Here is an 18,279-nt window from a genome sequence, read left to right as displayed (position 1 = left end):
CCCCATTAATATTTTGAAAAATTCGATCAGATCATCCCTTAACCTTCTAAATTCTAAGGAATACAACTCGAATTTGTGCAATCTCTTCTTGTAACTTAACCCTTGCAGTCCAGGTACTATTCTGGTAAACCCATGCTGCACTCCTCCCTAAGGTGTGATGCCCAGAACTGCTCACCGTGCTCCAGGTGTGGGCCCAGAACTGCTCACAGTGCTCCAGGTGAATCCACATGTGAATCCAACAAATCTCGTAATATCTCCCTGACTCTCGATCCGTTTTCATGCCAGCTGTCATCTATTTCCTGTCCGTTTTATTTTAATGCTTAGAAAGATGTTGTTGCCAGTTTGTGCATTAGCCCCAACCTGCCCTTTGCCCAGGACAGAAGAATCTCTCAGAACTTTACTGGTCGACATAAAAGACTGGAATAATGTGACATGACATCTTGCAGAAAGAGGTATCCCGTCCGGTGAGGAGATCACTTCACTGGATGTGGACTTGGGCCTGGCAGCATTTGGAAGACAGGGAGGGGGAGGGGGGAATTGCGTCGCCTCTAGTTTGGGGGCACTAACAGCTGTGAGGAGGGAGAAATCCCGCCCTGCAACCTAAACATAGGCAGCCGCCTCCAAGAGGAAGTGGAGTGTAAAATATCGGCCTCCACTTGCCCTGTGGGGCGTGAGCGAGGCGGAAGCAATCCGAGAGGGGCGCAGTACTAGCGCTGGGACGTGTCGTGCTGCTGGCTGGACAGGACCCACCCCTTCGTTAAAGGGGAGGGCCAAGCTGTGACTCTGCCGGTCTGTCCCTGGACCTTTGGGGAGTGGGGAGCCGTGACATCAGCCCAGCACTCGAGCGTAGTGCCAGGCAGCAGGATCGCGGCACACACCAGTAAGTCGGCCGATTTTTTTTTCTGTCTAAATGTCGCCCCGGAAGCGGCCAACAGCCCAGTATGTAACGCCTGACGCTGGCACTGTCCACACCCGTTACAGCTTCACGTGGCGCTCCCAAATATTCACTCCGGGCCAAACACGGGTCGTGCATGTGGATGATGACGTTGTTTTTTAAACCCCCTCTCCCTCTCTCCCCAACAACGCTAACGAGAGGCGCAAACACTCCAAATTTCTGCCCTAAAGCATTTAATGCTTTGTAGGTAATGTTGCCACATATTCTGAACTCAACGTCTGTTTTTTGATTATAACTGCTGAGCTGCTCAAAGAAACAAACAAAACAGCAAAACATGTTCTGACGAAAGGTCATCGACCTGAAACGTTAACTCTGTTTCTCTCTCGCCACAGATGCTGTCTAACCCGCTGAGTATTTCCAGCATTTTCTGTTTTTAAACCAAAAACTTTAAGTTCAGGACCCTAATCCGGTGCACAGTTTTGGTCTCCTAATCTGAGGAAGGACATTCTTGCTATTGAGGGAGTGCAGCGAAGATTCCCGGGATGGCAGGACTGACATATGAAGAAAGACTGGATCGACTAGGCTTATATTCACTGGAATTTAGAAGAATGAGAGGGGATCTCATAGAAACATATAAAATTCTGATAGGATTGGACAGGTTAGATGCAAGAAGAATGTTCCCGATGTTGGGGAAGTCCAGAACCAGGGGACACAGTCTAAGGATAAGGGGTAAGCCATTTAGGACCGAGATGAGGAGAAACTTCTTCACTCAGAGAATTGTGAACCTGTGGAATTCTCTACCACAGAAAGTTGTTGAGGCCAGTTCGTTAGATATATTCAAAAGGGAGTTAGATGTGGCCCTTACGGCTAAAGGGATCAACAGGTATGGCGAGAAAGCAGGAATAGGGGACTAAAGTTGCAAAAATGAACAGCCATGATCATATTGAATGGTGGTGCAGGCTCGAAGAGTCAAATGGCCTGCTCCTGCACCTATTTTCTATGTTTACAATATTCAAGGTGTGGTCTCACCAAGGCCCTGTACAACTGCAGTAAGACCTCCCTGCTCCTATACTCAAATCCCCTAGCTATGAAGGCCAACATACCATTTGCCTTCTTCACCGCCTGCTGTACCTGCATGCCAACTTTCAATGACTGATGTACCATGACACCCAGGTCTCGTTGCGCCTCCCCTTTTCCTAATCTGAAAGACGGTACCTCCGACAGTGCAGCGTTCCCTCAGCACTGCACTGGGAGTTGTCAGCCTGGAGTTTTGTGCTGAAATCCCTGGACTTGAACCCACAACCTTCTGACTCAGAGGCGAGAGTGCTGCCCACTGAGCCACAGCTGACATTAAAGCTAAACTCCTTCCCTCTGAACCTAACCTGATCCGCCTCGGTTCTGGCCGTGGCAAAGGCTGGCAACGTCAGTATTTCATGAGGCTGCAGTAGAGGACCATGTCATTCAGGATCGGAAAGAAACATCAGTGTGCTGCAAAGCTATTAGCCTCACATTAGTCCAAACAATTCTGTGCCTTCCCCTCAATTAAGTAAGCATTCATTGCAGATTGTAAAATTGCTAATAAATTGTAAGCATCAAACCAAAGCAAAGCCATGAATCAGCTGACATCATTACACATTTTGCTGGAAGGTATAATTTACGCTGACAACCTTTAATGCATGTGAGGAGAAGGCAGTGGTGGGCAACGGGGCAGTTCTGATTTAAAGATTTTTTTTCCATGGGCATTATAAGAAATAGCAGGAGTCGGCCATTCGGCCCCTCGAGCCTGCTCCGCCATTCAATAAGATCATGGCTGATCTGATCATGGACTCAGCTCCACTTCCCTGCCCGCTCCCCATAACCCGCGACTCCCTTATCGTTCAAAAATCTGTCTATCTCCACCTTAAATATATTCAATGTCCCAGCCTCCACAGCTCTCTGGGGCAGAGAATTCCACAGATTTACAGCCCTCCGAGAGAAGAAATTCCTCCTCATCATCTTTTTAAATGGGCGACCCCTTATTCTGAAACTATGCTCCCTAGTTCTAGGTTCCCCCACGAGGGGAAACATCCTCTCTGCATCTACCCTTTCAAGCCCCTCAGAATTTTGTGTTTCCATAAGATCACCTCTCATTCTTCTAAACTCCAATGAGTATAGGCCCAACCTACTCAACCTTTCCTCATGAGACGACCCCTTCATCTCAGGAATCCACCTGGTGAACCTTCTCGGAGTACATTCCCCGTAAGTGCTCAGGAGGAGAAACCGAACCTTTAATTCAATAGCGGTTTCCCAAAAGACCTTGCTGTGTCTGTCGAGAAGCTTTGCCTGCTCACTGAGCGACGATCAGCCCCACATTACCTATGATTAATCGTTACACCTAGCCTCCTCTCCCTGCGCCAGATGGAAGCTGCAATGGCCAAGCTTTTAGCCGAGCCCCACGCTACTATGCTTCCGTCAAAATTAACCCTGAAACAATGATCGCGCTTCATGTGCTGGGATTTGGCGCTTTCAGCAGTGTAAGCTTCTGTCCCCAGCCCCGTCACCGGGAAAATTCACATCCTCTGACACACAATGCTCAATTTATCTTTCTCTGGCATTTAAACAATAAATAAACACAATCATCAAGACTTTTGGCATCTTTTGCCATTTTCTCTGAAGTGTAATCATCGTGGGTTGGTTGGAGACTGATTAACCAGCCAATCCCGGGTAATGTAAGAGAAAGAACTTCAGCAACAAAGCCAATCTCAAAGACTTGCATTTATATAGCGCCTTTCATGACCACCGGACGTCTCAAAGCGCTTTACAGACAATGAAATACATTTGAAGTGTAGTCACTGTTGTAATGTGGCAAACGCAGCAGCCAATTTGTGCACAGCAAGCTCCCACAAAACAGCAATGTGGTAATGACCTGATAATCTGTTTTAGCGATGTTGTTTGAGGGATAAATATTGGCCCCAGGACACCGGGGATAACTCCCCTGCTCTTCTTCAAAATAGTGCCATGGGATCTTTTACATCCACCTGAGAGAGCAGACGGGGCCTCGGTTTAATGTCTCATCCGAAAGACAGCACCTCCGACAGTGCGGCACTCCCTCAGCACTGCACTGGGAGTGTCAGCCTAGATTTATGTGCTCAAGTCCCTGGAGTGGGACCTGAACCCACAACCTTCTGACCCAGAGGCGAGAGAGAGAGAGCTGCCCACTGAGTCATGGCTGAAGCTAAAAATATTCAGTCTTGAAAATGGAGACTTTTTAATATATTAGCACCAATTATCTTTAAATATTTGGTGCTGAACACCAGGTTTGTACAGACCTACAGGATGTTTCAATCACAGCAAGTAAAACTTCACTCTGAATACCTATTATGGTGTAAAAATGTTTAATGCGTAAAGCATTTGGTATAGTAGGTTACAGCAGAGCTCCTTTAATCCCTGGGGCATAGGTTTGAATTCAGCTTGGATTAATGGGGAGAATGTCCCCTTGTTCTTTATGCTACGAGGGCCCTAATTAAATGCCGTGGAGGTGTCTCCAGACAGTTCCTCAAGGCTGCATCTGTCAGCTGCACAAAACTGACAATAATTTGACACCAAGGGAAAAGATTTCCACTGTTCCATTATGATGCGAGTTTAAAGAAACCATTTGTGGGTTTTATACAAATAGTGAACGTGGGACATTTATCCCCTATACACTGGCAATTCCATTTCACAGGTTGCAAAGATAGCTGAATAGCGTGGAAAATTAAATAGCTCACACTGACACAGGAAGAAATGTTCTACTGAGGAGGAGAACTAAAGGCATTATATTTGGCAAGTAAATACTTTGTCAGCACAAGATATATTACAACAAGTTGCATTTATATAGCGCCTTTAATATTGTAAACGTCCCCAGGTTCTTCACAGGAGCGACTTGACGCTGAGCCACGTGAGGAGATATTAGGTCAGAGAGGGAGGTTTTAAGGAGCATCCAAAAGGAGGAGAGAGAGGTGGAGAGGCGGAGAGGTGGAGAGGTTCAGGGAGGGAGTTCCAGAGCTTGGGGCCCAGGCAGCTGAAGGAACGGTGTCAAATTTTGTTTAATAACGATACTTTGAAGAACCTTGACGAACATTGACCAAGCTTTTGTTCATCTGACGGAATAGCTTGGTCAAAGAGGTAGGTTTTAAGGAGCGTCTTAAATGAGGCAGAGATTTAGGGAAGGATTTAAGGCCCAGGCAGCTGAAGGCACTGCCACCAATGGCGGAGCGATGGAAATTGGGATGAACAAGAGGCCAGAATTGGAGGAGATACTTGGGGAGATGAGCTGACCATCACATACCACTCAGACTAAGGTTACCTGGACCCCTCAATTACGTTACAGTCTTATAATTCACAGGCATGTCCCTTTTATTCTATACCTTTGCACAATACATGAAGCATAATAATCATGGCCAATGAATCAACAACAAGGAGCACAAACTCAGGATTAGCACGAGAAGCATAAAGGGATACCTTAGATGATTTTGTTTACAAGTGGCTATGGAAGCTGAAGCAATCACGAGAGAAACACTTGAAGATAAATATTAGAATATGGGAAAGATCAGGAAAATGGGATTAGAATGTGGGATCAGCAATAGCAGAGGCCCAATGGGCTGCATGACCTCCTCCTGCAACAACATTTCTATCATTGTAATATAATTAATATATGCTTTCCATGTCTTTACAAATAACTAGATTATCTTTAACGTTTTACCAATATCTAACATGGAGGAGGGGGTGAATTTCCCTATTTTAGACAGCACATTTTGAAAGAAAATAAGACTTGCATCTTGAATACCTTTCATGACCACTGGACGTCTCAAAACGCTTTACAGCCAATTAAGTAATTTTGGAGTGTAGTCACTGTTGTAATGTGGGAAATGCGGCAGCCAATTTACGCACAGCAAGCTCCCACACACAGCAATGTGATAATGACCCGATAATCTGTTTTAGTGATGTTGATTGAGGGATAAATATTGGCCCCAGGACACCGGGGATAACTCCCCTGCTCTTCTTCAAAATAGTGCCATGGGATCTTTTACATCCAACTGTGAGGGCAGACACGAGAGAAACACTGGATTATCAGAAAAAGCCAATCAGGTTCACCAATGTCCTTCAGGGAAGGAAATCTGCCACCCTTACCCGGTCTGGCCTATAGGTTACTCCAGACCCACAGCAATGTGGTTGACTCTTACATGGCCCAGCGAGACACTGTATCAAACCCCGACAAAGAAGTATCATGGACTTTAGCAATTCAGGAAGGTTCCCTTCTCAAGGGGCAAATAAATGCCGGCCTTGCAAGCAAAGCCCACATCCCTGAAACACTTCTGAAACAAAATTCTCAAAGTCTTTCTATACTCCAAACTACGACCTGAAATTAACTTATTACAGCTGTCTCTGGCTGCACCTGCTATCTTATTATTTAATACACGGAGAGAATGATTCTGGATACAGAGAGATTTTCTAAATGCTTTGAACAGCTAGAAATCCAATGTTCTGCCAATTTGCCAAGCTCCATTGTATCAAGTACAATTGAGGAAATTTACTCAATTAAATAGTATTACTAAAACATACAGTATCTTTCGAATAGTTCCTCCACCTTGCCTGTTCTCATATCTGGTTTTGTTGTAAAAGTGCAGAAGTGGTTTTTAATGGGTTCGGATCCTTTGTGACGATGTATAAACCCTCCATCTCCCACTCCCCATTCCTCATTTGCAGTGACAGGACCGCCCAGCAAGACATACACACTTTCAGGCAATTCTCTCCAATTCGCTCCATTTTTCTTCATTAGCGTGGCTGTGAATTCACTCGGAATTCACTTGCAGGATGCTTAGTGCTTGCGATTATGGAGCAATTACCCAACTTCAGTCAAGTGTCGCACTGTCACTCAATGCTAAAGGCAAGCAGCTTTTAACTTCAATCTCAAGACAGGCATTTTTTAAAAACACATGGTTTCTCTCCAATGTCCCCGCCCACCCACCATCCCCACTGATGGATTTTCTCCTACAACCAAGTGGGTGCGGTAAGGGGTACAGCAGACCCAGACTAAGTAGTCAATATTGGATGTTAAAAGAAAGACTTGCATTTATATAGCGCCTTTCACAACCACTGGACGTCTCACCGCGCTTTACAGCCAATGAAGTACTTTTTGGAGTGTAGTCACTGTTGTAATGTGGGAAACGCAGCAGTCAATTTGCACACAGCAAGCTCCCACACACAGCAATGTGATAATGACCAGATAATCTGTTTTAGTGATGTTGATTGAGGAATAAATATTGGCCCCAGGACACCGGGGATAACTCTCCTGCTCTCCTTCGAAATAGTGCCATGGGATCTTTACACCCACCTGAGAGAGCAGACGGGGCCTCGGTTTAATGTCTCATCCAAAAGACGGCACCTCCAACAGTGCAGCACTCCCTCAGCACTGCACTGGGAGTGTCAGCCTGGATTTATGTGCTCAAGTTCCTGGAGTGGGACTTGTACCCTCAACCCTCGGACTCAGAGGCGAGAGTGCTGCCCACTGAGCCACAGCTGACAGTTCCCTGTGATCAGCTCACAGGAAGTGTGTGTCAGGGAGAGGATGGAGTTTTACTTATCTCGCAGATTTTACGATTGCGATAGGGAACTTTCCGCTGCTCCATTTAGCATTTTGACCAAGAACAAACTAAATTTGGCCAATATGCTGGTTTGAACGGAAGTCAGTGCAGCGTTTTAAATATCGGATCTCATGCTGGAGCCTGCGGCTCGGCCTGCCGTTTAATGATGTGATCGCACTAGAGAGGGTGCAGAGGCAATTTACCAGGATGTTGCCTGGACTGGAAAACTTTAACGATGAGGAAAGATTGGATAGGCTGGGGTTGTTTTCCTTGGAACAAAGGAGGCTGAGGGGAGACCTTATTGAGTTGTATAAAATTATGAGGGGCCTGGATAGAATGGATAGGAAGGACCTGTTTCCCTTAGCAGACGGATCAATAACCAGGGGGCATAGATTGAAAGTAATTGGTAGAAGGATGAGAGGGGAGATGAGGAGAACTTTTTTCACCCAGAGGGTGGTGGGGGTCTGGAACTCACTGCCTGAAAGGGTGGTAGAGGCAGAAACCCTCACCACATTTAAAAAGTACCTGGATGTGCACTTGAAGCGCCGTAACCTACAGGGCTACGGACCGAGAGCTGGAAAGTGGGATTAGGCTGGGTAGCTCTTTTTCGACCAGCGTGGAAACGATGGACCAAAATGGCCTCCTTCTGTGTCGTAATTTTCTATGATTGTATAATCAAAAGGTGGTCCTCATGCCATTGATCAAAAGGCATTTATGAATGAGGAATGAGGAAGGCCCATCTTAATTCATCCATTCAGAAGCATCGTAAAGTTTCCCGTTCTAACATCCAATTGCTTTGTCAATGATTCGAGAGTTTTTCTCTCCTGTGGCTCAGTGGCAGCATACTTGCCTCAAAGTCAGAAGATTGTGGGTTCAAAGAAAGAATTTAGGCTGACACTCCCAGTGCAGTGTTGGAGATGCCGTCTTTCGGATGAGACGTTAAACCGAGGCCCCGTCTGCTCTCTCAGGTGGATGTAAAAGATCCCACGGCACTATTTCAAAGAAGAGCAGGGGAGTTATCTCCGGTGTCCTGGGGCCAATATTTATCCCTCAATCAACATCACTAAAACAGATTATCTGGTCATTATCACATTGCTGTGTGTGCAAGGGTCAAGGATGTCTCGGAGCAGGTGCAGGACATTCTGAAAAGGGAGGGTGAACAGCCAGTTGTCATGGTGCATAAAGGTACCAACGATATTGGTAAAAAAAAGGGATGAGGTCCTACGAGACGAATTTAAGGAGCTAGGAGCTAAATTAAAAAGTAGGACTTCAAAAGTAGTAATCTCGGGATTGCTACCAGTGCCACATGCGAGCCAGAGTAGGAATCGCAGGATAGCTCAGATGAATACGTGGCTTGAGCAGTGGTGCAGCAGGGAGGGATTCAAATTCCTGGGACATTGGAACCGGTTCTGGGGGAGGTGGGACCAGTACAAACCGGATGGTCTGCACCTGGTAAGGACCGGAACCAATGTCCTTGGGGGAGTGTTTGCTAGTGCTGTTGGGGAGGAGTTAAACTAATATGGCAGGGGGATGGGAACCAATGCAGGGAGACAGAGGGAAACAAAATGGAGACAGAAGGAAAAGACAGAAAGGAGATGAGTAAAAGTGGAGGGCAGAGAAACCAAGGCAAAAAACAAAAAGGGCCACTGTACAGCAAAATTCTAAAGGGTCAAAGTGCAATAAAAAGGCAAGCATGAAAGCTCGGTGCCTCAATGCGAGGAGTATTCGGAACCCAGGAGAGGGCTCTGAGCTAGTTAGAGTGGGGGAGAGCTCAGATGAACAGAACCCCAAGAACGAATGCAAAAGGCAGGAGGCAACAGAGCAGAGTAGCACTGGGGTAAGTGTAAATCACAAGGTGATAGGAAGGGACAATATGTATGAATATAAAGGGGCTGCAGGAGGGTTCAAAACTAAAAATCATAGTTTAAAAACTAGTATTAAAACACTCGACCTAAACGCACGCAGCATTCAAAATAAAGTAAATGAGTTGACGGCACAAATCATTACAAATGGGTATGATTTGGTGGCCATTACAGAAACGTGGTTGCAGGGTGGCCAAGACTGGGAATTAAACATACAGGGGTATCTGACAATTCGGAAAGATAGACAAGAAGGGAAAGGAGGTGGGGTAGCTCTGTTAATAAAGGATGATATCAGGGCAGTTGTGAGAGACGATATTGGCTCTAATGAACAAAATGTTGAATCATTGTGGGTGGAGATTAGAGATAGTAAGGGGAAAAAGTCACTGGTGGGCGTAGTTTATAGGCCCCCAAATAATAACTTCACGGTGGGGCGGACAATAATCAAGGGAATAATGGAGGCATGTGAAAAAGAAACGGCAGTAATCATGGGGGATTTTAACCTACATATTGATTGGTCAAATCAAATCACATGGGGTAGCCTGGAGGAGGATTTCATAGAATGCATACGGGATTGTTTCTTAGAACAGTATGTTACAGAACCTACAAGGGAGCAAGCTATCTTAGATCTGGTCCTGTGTAATGAGACAGGAATAATAAACCATCTCCTTGTAAAAGATCCTCTCATTTTGGTTGAATTTATAATACAGATTGAGGGTGAGGAAGTAGTTTCTCAAACGAGCGTACTATGCTTAAACAAAGGGGACTACAGTGGGATGAGGGCAGAGTTGGCTAAAGTAGACTGGGAACACAGACTAAACGGTGGCACAATTGAGGAACAGTGGAGGACTTTTAAGGAGCTCTTTCATAGTGCTCAACAAAAATATATTCCAGTAAAAAAGAAGGGCGGTCAGAGAAGGGATAACCAGCCGTGGATAACCAAGGAAATAAAGGAGAGTATCAAATTAAAAACCAATGCATATAAGGTGTCCAAGGTTAGTGGGAAACTAGAAGATTGGGAAAATTTTAAACGACAGCAAAGAATGACTAAGAAAGCAATAAAGAAAGGAAAGATAGATTACGAAAGTAAACTTGCGCAAAACATAAAAACAGATAGTAAAAGCTTTTACCGATATATAAAGAGTGACTAAAGTAAATGTTGGTCCCTTAGAAGATGAGAAGGGGGATTTAATAATGGGAAATGTGGAAATGGCTGAGACCGCAAACAATTATTTTGCTTCGGTCTTCACAGTGGAAGATACAAAAACCATGGCAAAAATTGCTGGTCACGGGAATGTGGGAAGGGAGGACCTTGAGACAATCACTATCACTAGGGAGGTAGTGCTGGACAGGCTAATGGGACTCAAGGTAGACAAGTCCCCTGGTCCTGATGAAATGCATCCCAGGGTATTAAAAGAGATGGCGGAAGTTATAGCAGATGCATTCGTTATAATCTACCAAAATTCTCTGGACTCTGGGGAGGTACCAGCGGATTGGAAAGCAGCTAATGTAACGCCTCTGTTTAAAAAAGGGGGCAGACAAAAGGCAGGTAACTATAGGCTGGTTAGTTTAACATCTGTAGTGGGGAAAATGCTTGAAGCTATCATTAAGGAAGAAATAGCGGGACATCTCGATAAGAATAGTGCAATCAAGCAGACGCAACATGGATTCATGAAGGGGAAATCATGTTTAACTAATTTACTGGAATTCTTTGAGGATATAACGAGCATGGTGGATAGAGGTGTACCGATGGATGTGGTGTATTTAGATTTCCAAAAGGCATTCGATAAGGTGCCACACAAAAGGTTACTGCAGAAGATAAAGGTACACGGAGTCAGAGGAAATGTATTAGCATGGATAGAGAATTGGCTGGCTAACAGAAAGCAGAGAGTCGGGATAAATGGGTCCTTTTCGGGTTGGAAACCGGTGGTTAGTAGTGTGCCATAGGGATCGGTGCTGGGACCACAACTGTTTACAATATACATAGATGACCTGGAAGAGGGGATAAAGTGTAGTGTAACAACATTTGCAGATGACACAAAGATTAGTGGGAAAGCTGGTTGTGTAGAGGACACAGAGAGGCTGCAAAGAGATTTAGATAGGTTAAGCGAATGGGCTAAGGTTTGGCAGATGGAATACAATGTCGGAAAATGTGAGGTCATCCACCTTGGGAAAAAAAAACGTAAAAGGGAATATTATTTGAATGGGGAGAAATTACAACATGCTGCGGTGCAGAGGGACCTGGGGGTCCTTGTGCATGAATCCCAAAAAGTTAGTTTGCAGGTGCAGCAGGTAATCAGGAAGGCGAATGGAATGTTGGCCTTCATTGCGAGAGGGATGGAGTACAAAAGCAGGGAGGTCCTGCTGCAACTGTATAGGGTATTGGTGGGCTGCACCTGGAGTACTGTGTGCAGTTTTGGTCACCTTACTTGAAGGATATACTAGCCTTGGAGGGGGTACAGAGACGATTGACTAGGCTGATTCCGGAGATGAGTGGGTTACCTTATGATGATAGATTGAGTAGACTGGGTCTTTACTCGTTGGAGTTCAGAAGGATGAGGGGTGATCTTATAGAAACATTTAAAATAATGAAAGGGGTAGACAAGATAGAGGCAGAGAGGTTGTTTCCACTGGTCGGGGAGACTAGAACTAGGGGGCACAGCCTCAAAATACGGGGAGCTAATTTAAAACCGAGTTGAGAAGGAATTTCTTCTCCCAGAGGGTTGTGAATCTGTGGAATTCTCTGCCCAAGGAAGCAGCTAAGGCTAGCTCATTGAATGTATTCAAGTCACAGATAGATAGATTTTTAACCAATAAGGGAATTAAGGGTTACGGGGAGCGGGCGGGGAAGTGGAGCTGAGTCCACGGCCAGATCAGCCATGATCTTTTTGAATGGCGGAGCAGGCTCGAGGGGCTAGATGGCCTACTCCTGTTCCTAATTCTTATGTTCTTTTGTGTGGGAGCTTGCTGTGCGCAAATTGGCTGCTGGGTTCCCCACATTACAACAGTGACTACACTCCAAAAAGTACTTCATTGGTTGTAAAGCGCTTTGAGACATCCAATGGTCGTGAAAGACGCTATATAAATGCAAGTCTTTCTTTCTTACTCTATCTGGAGGTGTATTTCACATGTTGGTCATTCTATCCATACTTTGATTAGTTTTTAGGGAACATAGGAGCAGGAGTATCCCATTCAGTCCCTCAAAAAAAAAGTGCCCAAACAAGTAAAGAACACTGTCTGTTGTAAGGGACCTTTTTACCACTGTCGTATCACCACACTGTTGCTTCTGGAATAAAGTCCTCTCTAGCTACAGGTGCAATGCTAGAAGACTGGAAGATTGCTAATGTTAGAAACATAGAACATGGAAACATAGAAAATAGGTGCAGGAGTAGGCCATTCGGCCCTTCGAGCCTGCACCACCATTCAATGACTTCATGGCTGAATATGCAACTTCAGTACCCCATTCCTGCTTTCTCGCCATACCCCTTGATCCCCCTAGTAGTAAGGACTACATCTAACTCCTTTTTGAATATATTTAGTGAATTGGCCTCAACAACTTTCTGTGGTAGAGAATTCCACAGGTTCACCACTCTCTGGGTGAAGAAGTTTCTCCTCATTTCGGTCCTAAATGGCTTACCCCTTATCCTTAGACTGTGACCCCTGGTTCTGGACTTCCCTAACATTGGGAACATTCTTCCTGCATCTAAACCCGTCAGAATTTTAAACGTTTCTATGAGATCCACTCTCATTCTTCTGAACTCCAGTGAATACACGCCCAGCTGATCCAGTCTTTCTTGATATGTCAGTCTCGCCATCCCAGGAATCAGTCTGGTGAACCTTCGCTGCACTCCCTCAATAGCAAGAATGTCCTTCCTCAAGTTAGGAGACCAAAACTGTATACAATACTCCAGGTGTGGCCTCACCAAGGCCCTGTACAACTGTAGTAACACCTCCCTGCCCCTGTACTCAAATCTCGCTAAGAAGGCCAACATGCCATTTGCTTTCTTAACCGCCTGCTGTACCTGCATGCCAACCTTCAATGACTGATGTACCATGGCATCCAGGTCTCATTGCACCTCCCCTTTTCCTAATCTGTCATCATTCAGATAATAGTCTGTCTCTCTGTTTTTACCACCAAAGTGGATAACCTCACATTTATCCACATTATACTTCATCTGCCATGCATTTGCCCACTCACCTAACCTATCCAAGTCACTCTGCAGCCTCATAGCATCCTCCTCGCAGGTCACACTGCCACCCAACTTTATGTCGTCCGCAAATTTGGAGATACTACATTTAATCCCCTCGTCTAAATCATTAATATACAATGTAAACAGCTGGGGCCCCAGCACAGAACCTTGCGGTACCCCATTAGTCACTGCGTGCCATTCTGAAAAGTACCCATTTACTCCTACTCTTTGCTTCCTGTCTGCCAACCAGTTCTCAATCCATGTCAGCACATTACCCCCAACCTTAAAAAGGGAGAAAGGGATAGACTAAGTACTTACAGGCCAGTCAGCCTAACCTCAGTGGTGGGAAAATTATTGGAAAAGTCCTGAGGGTCAGGATAAATCTTCATTTGGAAAGACATGAATTAATCAAGGACAGTCAGCATGGATGTGTCAAGGGAAGGTCGTGTCTGACTGACGATTGAATTTTTTGAGGTGGTAATCAGGAGGGTTGATGAGGGCAGTGCGTATGATGTAGTATATATGGATTTTTGCAAAGCTTTTGATCAGGCTCAGTGCTGTGTCACTTGCTTTTTGTGGTATATATCAATGATTTGGACTTGAATGTTGGGGATATGATTAAGTTTGCAGATGACACTAAAATCGGCCATGTGGTTGATAATGAAGAAGAAAGCTGCGGACTGCAGGAATATATCAATGTACTGGTCAGGTGGGCAGAACAGTGGCAAATGCAATCCGGGTAACTGTGAGGTAACGCATTTGGGGAGGTCCAACGAAGCAAGGGAATACATATTAAATAGTATGACACTGAGAAGTGTAGAGAAACAAAGGGACCTTGGAATGCAGGTCCACAGATCGCTGAAGGTAGCAGACCAGGTAGATAAAGTGGTTAAGAAGGCATATGGAATATTTGCTTTAGTCGAGGCATGGAACACAAGAGCAGGGGGGGTTATGCTTGAACTGTATAAAGCACTGGTTAGGCCACAGCTGGAGTACTGCGTGCAGTTCTGGTCACCACATTACAGGAAAGATATGATTGCACTGGAGAGGTACAGAGGAGATTTACAAGAATGTTGCCTGGGCTGGTGTATTTTGGCTATGAAAAAAGATTGGAGTTGCTGGTTCTGTTTTCTTTGAAACAGAGGAGGCTGAGGGGAGACTGGATTGAGGTGTATAAAATTATGAGGGGCCTGGATAGAATGGATAGGAAGGACCTGTTTTCCTTGGTAGAGGGGTCAACAACCAAGGGGCATAGATTTAAAATAATTGGGAGGAGGTTTAGAGGGGATTTGAAGGGAAATTTCTTCACCCAGAGGGTGGTAGGGGTCTGGAACTCACTGCCTGAAAGGGTGGTAGAGGCAGAAACCCTCACCACATTTAAAAAGTACTTGGATGTGCACCTGAAGTGCTGTCACCTACAGGGCTACGGACCGAGAGCTGGAAAGTGGGATTAGGCTGGGTAGCTCTTTGTCGGCCGGCGCGGACACGATGGGCCGAATGGCCTCCTTCCGTGCTGTAAATTTCTGTGATTCTATGATAAAGACCCAGGTTGTTCAGTTTTCCCTTATGACTCACACCCCTGATATTCGGGGTCAGCTTCCTGGCTCTTCTCTGCACTGTCTCCAGCATTCCAGTGTGTCTCTTGTTTCTCAGTGACCATAACTGGAGACAGTATTGAAAGTGTGGCCTGACCACAGCTCGACAGATTATGATCACTCCCTTCTCATTTATATTCAACTGTTTTGGGCTATGTAGCTCAACATTCTACTGGTTTTGCCGATTATAGAACCGTACAGCACAGATGGCCATTCGGCCCATCATGCCTGTGCCGGCTCTGTGACAGAGCCATCCAACCAGTCCCACTCTCCTGCTCTTTCCCCACAGTTTTCCTCTTCAAACATTTCTCCAATTCTCTTTTGAAAGTTATTATTGAATCGGCTTCCATCACCCGGCCATTCCCAATCAGAACAACTCAAAAGGGATGTGTTTCCTTATTTACTCTATCACAACCTTTCAAGATTTTGAACACCTTTGTCAAATTTCCCCTTAACCTTCCCTGTTCTGAGAAAGACCGCAGCTCCTCCAGTCTCTCCAAGTAACTGACGTCCCTCACCCCTGTACCATTCTGGTAAATCTCCTCAGCACCCTCTCCAAGGCCTTGACATCCGTCCGAAAGCACAGGGCCCAGGAATTGGCCACAATCCTCCAGCTGGGGCCGAAGCAGTGATTTACAAAGTTGTACCATCTTTCCTTGCTTTTGTATTCTATGCCTGCATTGATAAAGCCACCTCATGTAGGCTGGGATAGTAACAGAGTAAGGGGCAAGGAGGAGGAGGAATTCCTGAAATGTGTACGAGAACTTTCTCGATCAGTATGTCTCCAGCCCCACGAGGAAGGAAGCAGGAATTCTGGGAAGGATGTCGAGGGGTTGGAGAGGGTGCAGAGGAGATTTGCTAGAACGCCTTTTTAACTGCCTTCACAACTTGTCCCGCCACCTTCAAAGACTTGTTTACAGAAACCCCGATTACTCATTTACCAACCAATCTTCGATTTCAATCCACTTGGACGCGATCCCTTTCTCAACTCATGGAAATCAGCCTTCCTCCAGTTGAACATTTTCACATTTGAGTTTTCCTTATCCTTTTCCATAACGACTAAACCTAATGATATTGTGATCACTGTTTCCCAAATACGTTCCCACTGAAACGTGCTCCACCTAATTCCCTGGAACTAGATCCAGCACTGGAAACGTACTCAGTGAGAAAGTTCTCTTGTACACATTTCAGGAATTTTTCTCCCTCCATGCCCTTTCCACTGTCACCATCCCAGCCTTTTTTGGGATAATTGAAGTTCCCCGTCATCACTATGTGGGACTGAGAGGATTCCAGAGATTTCTACCTTTGAGGTCCCGCTCTTCTAACTTCCTCCTTCGCTCCCGAACCTCTGCCAGTCCGACCCAACCCTTTTATAGACATAGTAACATAGAAAATAGGCCCTTCTAGCCTGCACCACCATTCAATAAGATCATGGCTGATCATTCCCTCAGTACCCCTTTCCTGCTTTCTCTCCATACCCCTTGATCCCTTTAGCCGTAAGGGCCATATCTAACTCCCTCTTGAATACATCCAATGAACTGGCATCAACAACTCTCTGCGGCAGGGAATTCCACAGGTTAACAACTCTGAGTGAAGAAGTTTCTCCTCATCTCAGTCCTAAATGGCCTACCCCTTATCCTAAGACTGTGTCCCCTGGTTCTGGACTTCCCCAACATCAGGAACATTCTACCCGCATCCAACTTGTCCTATCCCGTCAGAATCTTATATGTTTCTATGAGATCCCCTCTCATCCTTCTAAGCTCCAATGTATAAAGGTCCAGTTGATCCAGTCTCTCCTCACATGTCAGTCCAGCCATCCCTGGAATCAGTCTGGTGAACCTTCGCTGCACTCCCTCAATAGCAAGAACGTCCTTCCTCAGATTAGGAGACCAAAACTGAACACAATATTCCAGGTGAGGCCTCACCAAGGCCCTGTACAACTGCAGTAAGACCTCCCTGCTCCTATACTCAAATCCCCTAGCTATGAAGGCCAGCACACCATTTGCCTTCTTCACCGCCTGCTGTACCTGTATGCGAACTTTCAATCACTGATGAACCGTGACACCCAGGTCTCGTTGCACCTCCCCTTTTCCTAATCTGCCGTCATTCAGATAATATTCTGCCGCCATTCAGATAATATTCTGCCTCCAGTGTTTTGGCCCCCAAACTACCTACCTACGTCATTTTCTCTCTCCTCTTTTAAGGTGCTCCTTAAAACTTACCTCTGACCAAGCTTTTGGACATCTGCCATAATGTCTTCTTGTGTGGCTCGGTGTCAAATTGATTTGTTTTGTCTTATAGCACTGCTGTGATGCACCTTGGGACGATTTACTATGTTAAAGGCGCTATATAAATCCAAGTTGTTGTTGTCATTGGTCCCAACATGGACTGCGGCCTCTGACTGTCCCCCGCACCATGTGCTGCCCCCCTGTACTGATGTTCTTTACCCTGGCACCAAGGAGGCAGCACACCATGCAAGACTCACATCAGCATTCACAATAATTATCACTTAGTCAGGGACCCACTTACTGTGATTGACTGAACGGCAACTGATTTTCAGTTTTAAAGTTTAAAAGAAATGAGGATAAATTTCAGTTTGATAACACTACATTATCTGCATATTTACCACACATTCCCACTCTCACCAAATTCCTATCGTCACTCTGTTTAGCAAGCCACAAACTCCGTTCCCTGGCCACTGACTCCATCCCTCTCCCCAACTCCTGTCCGAGGCTGAACCAGACTCTTCGCAACCTTGGTGTCATATTTAATCCTGAAATGAGCTTTCGACCATATATCCGTAGCATAACGAAGACCGCCTATTACTACCTCCATAACATTGCCCGTCTCCGTCCTTGCCTCAGCTCATCCGCTGCTAAAGCCCTCATCCATACCTTCGTTACCTCTAGACTTGACTATTCCAACACACTCCTGGCTGGCCTCCCACATTCTACCCCTACATAAATTGGAGGTTGTCCAAAACTCAGCTGCCCGTGTCCTAACTCGCACCAAGTCCCGCTCACCCATCACTCCCTGTGCTCACTGCTCCGTGTCCTAACTCGCACCAAGTCCTGCTCACCCATCACCCCCTGTGCTCGCTGCCCCGTGTCCTAACTCGCACCAAGTCCCACTCACCCA

The 18,279-nt window shown here is 45.7% G+C and overlaps 1 protein-coding gene across 6 annotated transcripts in view; it reads right to left on the bottom strand.

Annotated features, from left to right (window-relative positions):
* LOC139279671 (tyrosine-protein kinase Fyn-like) overlaps nucleotides 1-18,279 on the bottom strand; it is a 351,315-nt gene that overhangs the window by 92,253 nt on the left and 240,783 nt on the right. The window contains exon 1 of one of the 6 annotated variants that reach the window (XM_070898779.1): nucleotides 8,348-8,481. The exons of the other annotated variants lie outside the window; for them this stretch is intronic. The gene's annotated coding sequence lies outside the window, so the exon portion shown is untranslated. Of the gene's footprint in view, nucleotides 1-8,347; nucleotides 8,482-18,279 lie in introns of those variants that run through there. 6 annotated transcript variants of the gene reach the window in all.

Source organism: Pristiophorus japonicus, chromosome 14 (genome assembly GCF_044704955.1).
Source record: "Pristiophorus japonicus isolate sPriJap1 chromosome 14, sPriJap1.hap1, whole genome shotgun sequence".
NCBI lineage: Eukaryota > Metazoa > Chordata > Chondrichthyes > Pristiophoridae > Pristiophorus > Pristiophorus japonicus.
Note: the sequence above shows the minus strand (reverse complement) of the source record. Positions and strands in the feature narration are given on the sequence as shown.